Genomic DNA, 13,283 nt, shown 5'->3' with positions numbered 1-13,283 from the left:
GATGGCTGATCTTGGAAAGGCTGTTCATATCTGCACGGGGCACTAAATCAAAATTTCTACTTCAGAAACTCAGACATGAATATAACAATATGCTAAGTAAAAGAGCTGGACTACTTATCTCAAGAAAAATCAAGCTGTCAGTTAAATTCAAACAAATCTAGTCGACTTTTATCCAACTACCTACGTATTAAAAAAGAAAAAACTCAAATACCAGCCATTAAATGGAAAGATGATATTTTGCTTATTTATACAGAGAAGATATGAAAGGAGTTTTCATCTTTTTATATCTCTTTGTATCATAAGCCTACAGTCCTCCACGATGATGCCATTTACACATTCCTTAGAACCTGTCATTTACCTCTAATTTTTGATACAGGTAGACTTACTTTAGAAAACCATATTGATATTCAAGAAATAAGCATGGCTATCAAATCATTAAACTCCAATAAGTCACCCGGTCCAGATGGTATCCCAGCTGAATTCTACAAATCTTTCCAATCCCAACTCTCACCTATTTTACTTTTATTATTTACAGAATTTCATATACTTCCACAAAGGGTGGTTCTTTTAATGAAGCCACTATCCTTTCAAAACCAAATAAAGACTTTACTTTGGTTCCCAAATATTGTCTGATATCACTCATCAACCAAGATTGCAAAATATAGGACAAAATCTAAGCAAACAGGTTAACACCTATACTTACCTGAATTATCCAACCAGATCAAACAGGATTAATAAAAGGTAGATTTGCAGCCCATAAAACTCGTCTATTATACCCTGTTCTTTCCTTTGCTAATGGTTTCAAATATCCGGTAGGCCTTTTGTTCTTAGATGTGGAGAAAGCATTTGATGGAGTAAATTGGTAATTTTTATTTAAAACACTAGAAACCTTTCATTTTGACCCCAGGTTCTTGAAAATGGTTAAAGCACTATACTCAGCACCATCTCCTTAGACTTATATTAATGGTACCCTGTCTACTCCATTCAATTTAGAGGTATGCGCCAAGGTTGCCCACAAACCCCCTGCTATTTCTTGTTGCCATTGAGTGTCTCCTATGTTCCTACCACATAAAGTAACAATATACTAGTATTGTGTAAAGAAAAACTATGTTAAATGTTTCTGCTTATGCTGCTGATGTTTTGCTATATGTAAATGATCCTCTTACTTCCCTACGTATTATCCTTGATAGTATTCAACAGTATGCAGATATCTCTGGCTATGCTTTAAATAACAATAAAAGAGATTTTTTCCATTAAATATTTTATGCAATTTTACAACTATAGCAAATACTAACATTGTGTGGTCGTCATCAACACTAAAGTATTTGGGGATTACTTTTCATGACTGTTAAAAATACAATTGAAATCAATTGCTCTAAAATGTTAATTACCATGAAAGAGAAATTAGATAAATAGACAATCCTTCATTTAAATTGGTGGGGTTGTATTGAATCGCTTAAAATGACTATTACCCCACAACTTCTTTACAATTTATCTATGCTGCCCTTAGGTCTCCCTTCTACTTTCTTTATAAAACTAGATACATTAATTACTACGTTTTATTTGGAAAAACAAACCTGTGCATCTTTGCCTTAAAAGAAGTTGACTAACCTGATTTCAAGAAATACCACATGTATTTTCTTATTGCACAGTGCGCATTATGTTTTCAAAATATTGATCCTTCCAATTCCCTCAAGTGGCTTTCATTAGAAAAAGGCTCACTGCAGGCTTTTCCTTTAACTGCTTGTTTATCAATGGGAAACAGTAAATTTGGTAAAATTGCATCCACTATAGCAGCGTCTTCAATTGCCCTTCTATCTTTTGATGAAAAACCTGCAATTAACATTAAGTCATCTAAAAACGTTTTCCTTTGGTTTAACTGCAAACTTATTTCTTCCTGGAACTCATGGATCAATGCTGGTATTTTTATATCACTGATATTTGTCTAGGAAATATGTTCTATTCATTTGATGAACTAGGCACCAAGTACCATCCACCTCAATGTGAGTTTCCTAAATTTGAACTACTCTGTAATACCATCCTTAATACTTATTCCGATTTGTTACCTTTTGCTAAGTCATCTAGTATGACATTCTATCTAGACCTGTTTAGCCGGATGGGACATATAGCTTCATGTGTGTAAAAAAAACTGTCTGCTCATTCTTCCCCTTTCATGATTCTAAATCAAAAATGGTCTTCAGACATAAATATACAATCCTCAAATGCACAATGGAAATTATTCTGGCTATCTAATATTGCTACCGCACCCGGAACCTAAATCAAGAACACTCGCACTGTCGGCGTTTCACCCCGCACTACGGGGCATATTCCTCAGAAGTCTACACGGTGTCTGCATTCCTTACACGTGGACGAGGACTCAAGCTCAATTAAACGATTGTGAATATTCTTAAACAAGCGAAACTGCTAAATAAAGTATCTCCAAATAATTGCTGCAGAACTATACTTCGTAACTACGAAAGTTATAATTGTACAAAGAAGTAACCCGGTCTCGAGCGGAGCCGGGTCGGAATTATCACCGGCACTGCGACCTGGGGTTCTACTCTGACCACCTACAGCCCTGAGGAGTCGCGGAAAAAGTGTTTTCTTGCGACGAAACACGTGTCGGCTGGCTATATATGAACATTAAAAGAGGAGCCGAAACACTGGTGTTCCCCTTCTTGGTTCATGAAAACTTGAACGTTTATGTCTATTGAGACATCTGTTGTGCTTATACTTTATATGTAGTGTGCTGTGGGTTTTTGCTTATATCTAATATTGCTAGTTGTCACACAGCCACTCCTATACAACCTAATATATATCTTTATATCAATGTTTTTGGTCTCCTGTTAAATTATTCAAAGAAAAACTCTTAGATTCACCAAACTGTTGTCCTGTCATTTTAAAATTGTGGTCTGATGTTTGGGATGTTATTACCCAGCTATTTAAAATCAAAGTACTTTACCTTTTCTTATATTAATCTCCTAATGATTGTAAACTTTTTGATTTTCTTATTTCTACTGTGATTAAATCAATTACTTCAAATTGGAAGGATGCAAAACTATTATCGGTTAGTGATTGGCGGGAATGGATTATTTTCTGGAGACATGGACAATCCTCATTAATGCATACTCGTAAAGACTGCTCTATTCTTAACCCCCAATATGTGGCATACATTGGACTCACAGATTAATACATGTAACTCATTATAAAATGTATACCATTTGGTTTCATATTTTTTTATTGTAGTCCTTCTTTGTTTTTCATTCCTTTCTTTTGTTCCTAATTAGTGATTGGTACTGTCCAGTATATTGATGTGAGTTGTTGATCTCTTATTTCTCATGTAATTGCTCTCATATTTAATTCCTTACATTTACGATAATATTTTTGTACTGTGTTCACGGAGTATTATATTCAAAATTAAAAAATATTTCCGAACATAAAAATAAATAAAGAAAGAAAGAAAGAAAGAAAGAAAGAAACACACCTAGCCAGAGTAGATTGCATTGTTGTGGGATTTCCAGAAACCAAAAATTGCTTTTCTCAGTGTCCTATTATTGGGATACGAGCTATCAAATGAAGGCAAAAGCTTAGCACCACTTTTCATAGAGAAATGTGAGCTCTTACAACCACCCAACACACTCAAAATGCTACAATCACTTTCGGGCTTTCTAAATGTTGGAAAAACATACATACCAGATTATGTACACTGGGTAAAACCATTTAATGAATTAATACATCCAGGGCCATATGTATGACGAGGTGGCAGAGCGTGTCGTTAGCCCCCTGGGCTTAACGACACGCTCCGCCACTTCGGAAACGCAAGGCTGCACCATATTTACAAGGATGTGGTGCAGCCTTGCATTTCCCCCTGCGATGGCACTAAGTTTCACAACTTAGCGCCAACATAGGCACCCTTGCACCAGAATGCAAGGGTGTCTGTGTACAGGGGAGGATTGGTTATGTGTAGAAAGGTGTCCCTTCCTGCACATGACCAATCCTAAAATGCCATTTTGTAACTTCCATGTGTGCTGCTTCATGCAGCACTCATTAAAGTTACAAAATGGCATTTTTAAAAAGGTATGTTTATGTACAGTAAGGGACACCTTCCTGTACATAAACAAACCATGGCACTTTGCTCTTTCGATGTGTGCTGCACAAGGCAGCACAGATGGAAAAAGCAAAAACGAGGAGAAATAATGCATTTCTCCTAGTTTTGACACTTTAAGACCAGGGTTTTCCTGGTCTTAAATTTGGCGCTGCCTCCTCTGTACGCCACCCTTGTACATAGGTGGCAGCGTCAAATACACTAGGTGTTGCAGTGCAACGCCCACCACAACACCCACTGCCCGTGGCTTATGTACAAGGCAGCGTTAAGCCACGTTAAGTGGCTTAACACTGCCTTGTACATAAGGCGCAGCCCTGATCACCACGGGAACGTGACAGAAAAACAATTCCTGTGGCGATAGGGGCTTGTACATATGCCCCCCAGACTTTTCAAGCACAAATTAGACACCAGAATATACACAGATCTAGGGTTCATTATAGCTTCAAAATACACACAAGTGTTAACACCACAAACTTGGTGATCTGCGTAATTGTGGGGACCACAGGCTACACATATGTACTTTCAACGAGGGCGGCACTATAGTGATTGCATATAAATCACATTTATATTACAATGCATAGATGAACTTTGCACCTACAGAAAAAAATTCGGACTGAAGTTCAGACGGCTGTTTTGAAGGAAAGATCATTTGCTCAGAGAAAACACAAAATTGTCATGACCTTCATCCCAGCCTTAGATGCAGTCACAAATGCCAGCGTCCCAAAAGCTAAAGCCGTACATCCTAGATGGATACATTGGGCCACTTCATGCACTGCAAATCACTTCGACTCTACATTACAAACACCAGCATACCTACAATATGACCAAAAGAACGCTGTGCCTAGTGAAGTTATGCCTCTAGATCAGTATGACTTCATAGTCTACACTAATGGTTCTGCGCAGCGGTAAGGGGTAAAATGAGGGATGGAATTTTTCAGCCTCTCAAAACATTTATGCAGATTTCATCAGGATACTTTATTCGATTTCAAACAATCAAAGGAACAAAATGTCCAAATAATACGTTTGGCTTCATTCAGTAACTTGGTATAAAAGTATTGTGAATGAAACAAAGAAGACATGTACAGCATCAAACAACAACTACTCTGTCTATCACACTCCAGCCACCCCCCACCCAACACTCTCCAACAGATCAAACAAGACATTCACATCATCAAACATTTACTCAGCACACACCCCAGACACCACTCACGCGTCTCCACCATCACCTCCCCTCCCAACTGGTCCTCCACCCGGGCGGCGAACTCACGCACTCGACTTCCACCACACTGGACCTCAATCCCTGTTCACAATCGTGAAAACCGCCCCCGTCGCTCCTGCAACCCTCTTTCGGACCTAGACACAATCACCCTCCTCCGCTCCTATGACCCAGCTCCCCTCAGCAACACACCCGACACACTCACTGCCATACCTACGATTCACTCCAATCCCCTTAGACCCCCCACACTGAACAACAGAGTCGCTATCCATAGTAACCTGAGTAAAGTCCCCCTCGCCCTAGAGCACCCTTCCACCCTCGACACACCCCGTCTCAAATGCACTCTCCTAAACTGCAGATCAGCCGCTAGACACTCCGCCGCTATCGCCGATCTCATCCTAAAATTGGATCTGGACTTAATCATCATGACTGAAACATGGCTAACAGAGTCTTCTACACCTATAATGGACATTCTGGTTCCCCCCAACTACCTCATCACTAGACTCGACAGGTCTGGCAATAAAAAAGGTGGCGGAATCGCATGTATATACAGGAGCAACCTCTCTGTATTGAAAGTATCTTCACCTTCCCCGCCCTCCCCATCGTCCTGTGAATACATCAACCTAGATATTATCAGTCAGGGCAAACCGATCTGCACTCTTCACGGCGTTTACCACCCACCCGGTGACAACCTCACCTTCTCCCAACAAATCATGGACATGATCTCAACCAACGCCGGGCGGCAACTCACACAAATATACCTTGGGGATTTCAACCTCCACTGGAATGATCATAATGATGCGGTGGTAAAAGGTCTGAAGAATTTCCTCAACGCCCTTGACCTTGCACAAATTTGCAACAGTCCAACACACAAGAAAGGCTCTATCCTCGACCTTATCATCTCCAAAGAGGCCGCTATCCAACTCGAATCTATCCAACCCTGTGACTGGTCGGACCATCATATCATCACGTTCTTCATCAATGAAAAAGTTAAATGTAACCCTATCCAATCCGCCAGGCCCAAAGTCTGGAAAAGAGACATGAAAAAACTAAACTCAAACTCTCTGCCCTCCAACAGCTACAACTTACTACTTCCTCCGGCTGGCGTGAAGGACGTCCAATCCTTGACTGATCACTATCTTAACAATATGACCGCAATAATTAATGAAGTCGCGCCCTTGCAGCTAAAAAAAGCCACCACAAAAATCTCCAATCCCTGGTATGACGGGAGTCTCAATGACGATAGACGTGCCATGAGATTGGCAGAGCGCTCCTGGAGATCAGCCCCCTCTGCACTGAACCTAAAAAACCTGAAGAAAAAGAGAAATGCCTACTTCAGGAAAATAAAACGATCAAAATCAGACTTCTTCAGCCGTCAGCTAGACCAAGCCAAAAACCGTCCGAGAAAGCTGTTTGAGCTTATCCGTTCACAAACCAAAGAACAACCCCAACCTCTCAACACTATGTGCAATGCCCCTTCCTGCGAAGACTTCGCCTCTTTCTTTAACCAAAAAACGGATAACATAAAGAATGATCTCCTCATGGACGCAAGCCTCTATCCCAAACCCCACTACATAACACCCACTAAACCAAAAAACAATGCAACCTGGTCAACCTTTGTCACCTACACGGAAGAAGAAATTGGCAAACTGCTCAGCACTCTGAAACCATCCAATCACCTCACGGACCCCCTTCCTGCTAATGCTGTAAAAGTCCTTACCCCGTCGCTCCTTCCACTCTGGACCAAAATCATTAACAGCTCACTTCAACAAGGGATCATTCCCGACTCCCTCAAAGTTGGACAAGTAACACCTTTGCTAAAGAAACCTACAGCCGACCCTTCTGACCTAAACAACTACCGTCCCATTACCAACATTCCGACTCTTGCCAAACTGCTGGAAAAATGCGCACAAATACAATTGACTAAACATATTAATCAATTTGATCTCCTCAACTCTCACCAATCAGGCTTCCGAGCCAATCACAGTACGGAAACTGCCATGATTCACATAATCGATGACGCCCTCCAAATACTAGATCATAACGATACCTGCCTCCTCATCCTCCTTGATCTCTCCTCCGCATTTGACACCGTCAAACATGAGAACCTACTCGAACTATTAAACACAAGAATGGGCCTATCTGGAACTGTGCTCAAATGGTTCACTTCTTTTCTGCATAACAGGTCACAGAAATTCAAGAGCAACAACTTGATGTCCGCACCAAGACCTGTATCGCTAGGCGTACCACAAGGATCCTCCTTATCCCCAACTTTGTTCAACCTAGTTATGGAACCTCTCACCACCTTGCTGCAAGAATCCAATGTACATTTCCACATGTATGCTGATGACACCCAACTCTATCTCAAACTACAATCACCCAAAGACATCACGCTTCTGAACTCAACAATCAGAAGCACCCAATCCTGGCTGGCCGCTAATCATCTCAAACTCAATGCCCTTAAAACAGAGTTCCTCCTGATCGCACCTCCCGCGAAGATCACTACCGTGCAAATGTGGCTTAAAGACCTAACGGCACTCAATGTCCAACCCACCATCGTGGACTCAGCGAAATCCTTGGGCATAACACTTGACACCAATCTCAGCATGCAGGAACACATCAACAAAGCAACTAAGGGAGCAAACTACCAAATCAACACCCTCAGGAAACTTAAACCTTTCCTTCCAGCCAAAGACTTCCAAACTGCGGTACAATCACTAGTCATACCTCGAATAGAATATGGCAGCACCGCCCTCTGCGGTCTCCCCCTAGCTACTACGGCACCCATAAGAGCCTCTCTAAACGCCGCAGCGAGACTTATCACTGGATCAAAAAAACACTCGCACATTTCCCCCGACTTCAAATCCCTGAACTGGCTGCCGTTTGAAGCCAGAATACACCTGAAAATCGCTTGTTTGACCCACAAGGCTGTACACCTGAGCTCACCTAGATACCTCGCTCAGAAGCTGACGATTTCTGGAGGCTCCAGGAACACTAGAGGCACAAACAATCTTTTGCTAAAGCCTAAAAGATTCCGCAAGGAAAAAACCTATAAACGCTCCTTCTCAGGAATGGCCCCCAGGATTTGGAACTCGCTCCCCCCTGAAACTAGGCTCATCACCTCTACCATACTGTTCAAGAGAGAAGTAAAAGCAATCCTCATGGCTAAATACACTTGAACGACTATTGGGGAAAACTACAAAGACTCGATACTCATCTGTACTACTTGTTCGAACCCCTGTATTTTATGCTGACTCTGAAATTGATTTACTTGATTGTTTTATGATATCACCTCGATGTACTCCTAACATGATTGATGTATCTGCGTATACATGCTCCCCTCCTCTGTAAAGCGCTCTGATATCTGCGAAGATCTTGTTCGCGCTATATAAAACTTTCAAAATAAAATAAAATAAAATAAATAAACAATAAAATGCAATCATAAAACTTGACCCCGGCAACCACACATCATTACCGATGTTGCCAAAATATTCTGCCATCATTCATAGTAAGGGCCTGAAGCTTGTCTTGCCAGTTAGCATCCTCCCACTTCCTTATTGCATAATCAATTAAGCGTTTGTACTCCGAACGGGCTGCACAAATCTCAAGTTGATTACTGCCCCTAATCTCCCTTTTTAGTGCTTTCTGTGCCTGCTGACAATCAGGTTATTACCATTTTGGGTCTTATGTGTGGGCTTGTCTGCTGATGGTAGATTTTTTACAAAGAAAATTCGGAGGCTTGTTAAAAAATCTACTATTAATATTTAGAATTGATATAGCCTCCTCAGTAGGGTTCCCATAAATAGATTGAAAATCTATAAACCACTGATATGTATTGACGTAAAGGTTTTCCTTCGCCAGAACCTTAGATCAAGACATTCTTCTGTAGTTGTTGGCCACAGTCACTAAGTGATTGCACTGCACAGCTGGCTGAACTGAAAGCTCTAATTCTGGCACTAGAGAAAACGGATCCTGAACTCCCCACACTTATCGTGTGTGATTCGTACTATTTTGTCCGGTCTTACAATGAGTAATTAAACTATTGGAGCCAGAATGGATTCAGACACTCTAATGGGTATACTATCAAGCAGAAGATGCTTTGGGGGAAAGGTGGCAAATCTTAAAGCAAGTTTGTCACAGGCTCATGTTATCCACACACTAAGCCACCAACATGTAGGAAGACTAGGCCGCAGATCTTTCACAGTAGACTCTACACAACTCTGGATCTCTCTCCCGCCTCACCTTCGCTTATTGGCATCAGAAATAGAATTTCGGAGAGCATTAAAAAGCTGGCTCTTCAAGCGGACATAACTGCCAGCCTGACCCTTGCGTTAGTTCACTGTCAGTGCTGGGACACCTCCGTGGAGGTAGCTGTGCGCTTTAGAAAATGTAATTAATTTATTCAGGGAATTCACTGGTTGTTGATGCCACAGAGGCAGCAGAGCACACTGCTGTCATAGCTGCAATAGCTCGTTCACACACTGTGGTAGCTGGAGACATCATGATGGTTGTCACAGCTTCGTGCTGTGGCACCCACGTTTCCAAACTCATATTCAGCAAAATACTCCTACCTACTGAGTGCACAAAAGATACTGTTTGCTTGTCTTCCAGGAGTGGGGGATAGAGTAATTCCAAATTCAGATCTCAGACCAGAATTAATCATGGCAGCACATGAGCGATTAGATTCTGCCCATACTGGGGTGGCAGTACAGTTTCACTACTACAGCAACGCTAATAGTGGTCAGGTCTATACAAGCAGACTAAAGAGCATGTCCTTAGCTGTGACATTTGTCAACAAATGAAAGTTTCTACCCCAGCAAGCCCACTGCAGACACCTCTCTTGATTTTAAACATACCTCTGGCCTGTGTGTATCCGAACCACTGTGGGGCACTAAATAATGATGGCTCCTTAAAATACATTCTGTTAGTGGTGGATTCATGTTCTAAATTCCTATGAGTATGCCCACAGCTATCGGCTGACCCTCGAACTGTTGTAAAAGATTTGCAAGTCTTCTTTGAGACATATGCAGTAGCAGCATTCCATTCAGACCAGGGTCCAGTGTTTGCCTCAAATGCTTAAAGGCAAACCATGGGTACCCTGGGTGTGGCTGTGCACTATTCCATGGCCTATCATCCTGAGGGAATTCGATAGTAGAAAGGAAAAACCATGACTTAAAGCAGTCTTTAACAGCTAGATTATCAGCTTCTGGTCGTAGTTGGATCCATCACCTGTTTGGGGTTGAGACAGCTTTAAATAATCTGCGTAGAAGATCCTTGGGCAGTAAGACTCCCTATGAGGCCCTTCTTGGTGTCCAGATGTTAGTTTTAGACCCTAAAAATCCTCGCACAGTGGCTGAAGAAATGCCTTATGATATCAATGAATGTTTGGCTGTCTTACAGGAACTCAAAGACTTCCGGGATGAGCATTCCAACAAGCTTGAGAAAAGTTGTGCCACTGGAGAAGTGAAGGTGCAACCAGCAACTCCTGGCTGGTTTCCAAAGATAAGGGATCTGGTCTGAGAGAAGATAGTGGACAAAAAGAATATGGCCTGTCTTACAGAGCACTAGTGCCCGTGCTGGCAGTTGAAGGTACCAGAACAGCATTGTCCCCACCTCTTGCTGGATGTAAAAAGAAGAGATTTGTATGGAATGATCTAATTAAACCAAACCACGTGGCCAGTCCTACACAGAAGGCCACGAGGACGCCTTGTTAGTTACCTGCCTCCTCTCACTACCATACTTGAAATCCCTTGCAAGCATTAACAAAAACAGACGGTTCTGTTCCCCGGTGAGGGGTATCTGACACTGAAGTTTTGCTAATTCCAGTTACATCTACCAACACCCGTATGTGAATTCACAGTCTTCGAGTCTTCGACAACACATGCTAACAACGAAGTTGTTTATTATGGCCCACCTATATAGTTATCTTTCAGTTCAACACAGCCATGTGAGGTCCCTGTTTTTGCACGAGCTGCCTCTGTCGGTTTTCCAGACATTGTTGACTTTTCCATGGATTCATCACCCATTGCATGGAAATTGTGTATTTATTATTTGGCTCAAAAAACATACTTTGTTCCACCATGGATTTACATTTGGATTTCCATCTTGCTGCTTTTCCTTTTCAACTGGATTGGTTTTGTGACAGTATTCTATTTGCTTCTGAATGGATATCATCTCCCAGAATGCTCTGCTGTTGAACTGGTAACCGAGGTATTGAAGCCTCATTCGTAATCACACAAAGTGCAAAGAGACCTCTCCCTTCTGAACATTTTTGCTTTTCCTGTTCCAGATGACACTGTTATTTTTGGTTGCACAGAGACTTTGCAATATTGTATGTATTCAAGATTTCACTTAATGATGTGATAACTCCTGGCAGCATTTCTGAAGAGTGGGATATCAATACAGTTAGATCTATGCTTTCCGAGCTAGAGCATTATACTGCATTTAAAAAATGAAGATATGTATAGTGGTTCATCATCGTTATGCATACCATTATTTACATAGAGCTAGTACTCTACACGCAGTATTTAATAATACACAATGGAAACATACCCCAACACTTCCTTTGGGTAGCTCCAAAACATATGTACAGAAGTTGAGGTAACGGGTTTTTAGGAACCCGCTGGTGCCAGGGGATAACACCCGAAGACCTCTGAGTTCTCCCTTGTTCCGGACCACAGAAACACGGAGTCTTCTAGTTACCGTCAGAGATCAAGTTTTATTGGCAGCTACCAAGTAACAGGTGTCCTAAAAACACGACAGCACGGGTTGTGTGTTCTCAGGAGACTGTTCGTTTTTACAGAACCAGCCGTCTCCTTATATACAAAAATAATAGCTGCAAGCAAGAATTCCTGAGTTTATGATATGGCTATACACATATTTCTACAATAATACAAAAGAGCGAAGTCATGTAGGCAAGCCCCTATTTTAGACGTCCAGTTCGTGATAGATTACCCGGCCAGGCCCGGAACTCCCATCAGATATCGACGAAACCCCAATAAAGAAAGGCACCTCCTAGTCATAAAACTGACCATAAACAGGGTGCGTGGACAGGTGTGTGTGTGTGTAAAAACATGATCTGGATGTAGTGAATGGTTTGTGGTATGTTGTGCATCGATGCTATCGTATTCGGCCACTGGGCGAGGAGTTGCCCAAACAGGTTTGGCTGGAGGCAATGGAGTCAGTTGGGACAGGTCAGGGGGAAGTCAAGGAAAGGTGGACGTGTCCTTTTAGATCAGACTCGGCCTTACTTAATTGACTTATCATGAGGGCAAGACACAAGATGGATGCCGTTCACAAAATGGAGTCTAAGGGTTCGGAACGGAAACTATGATTTAAGGGTGTTGGCATCCCCCAATCATGACGCAAATGCATAGGGATGATGTCCTAATCATTATCGGTCTGTTGACACCAAATTCTTCATGGTATGTTGATGTTTCGGGACACGGGTATCGGACCTCGATACCGGGACAACAGCAGGGTCCAGAATTTCAGAACCACAGACCCTCCTTTTGCCCTTATGTAAGGCAATAACTCATGTTAATCTGAGTCTAAATCTGTATTAATGAATTCGTGGAGATGTTGCTGTAGCATCATTCTGTTGCTCAGTTCGTCCCTTGACACAGGCTTCCTTACACATGAGGTAGCACAGAGGCCACATAGTGCAGGAGCGCACTGTACACACAGGCAGAACATAAACAGAAGCGGTAAGATCATCCCAATGAAGATCAGTGTCTTCCATCCCCAGGCAGTAATCAGTTCCCAGAACCACCCTAGCAAGGACCAGTCCCCTTTTTCTACGTGAAGGGAACCAGATATTTTATGTAGCTTAGAGATGGCCTGGTACACTGTCGGCGCATTATCAGGGATGAAAATGCAACAACTGGATTGGATCACTCTACACACACCACCACGATCGGCGAGTATGATATCTAGGACAACTCGGTTCTGAAGGGTCATAAG

This window comes from Lissotriton helveticus, chromosome 11 (genome assembly GCF_964261635.1).
Source record: "Lissotriton helveticus chromosome 11, aLisHel1.1, whole genome shotgun sequence".
Lineage (NCBI taxonomy): Eukaryota > Metazoa > Chordata > Amphibia > Caudata > Salamandridae > Lissotriton > Lissotriton helveticus.
This window is presented reverse-complemented; position numbering follows the sequence as displayed.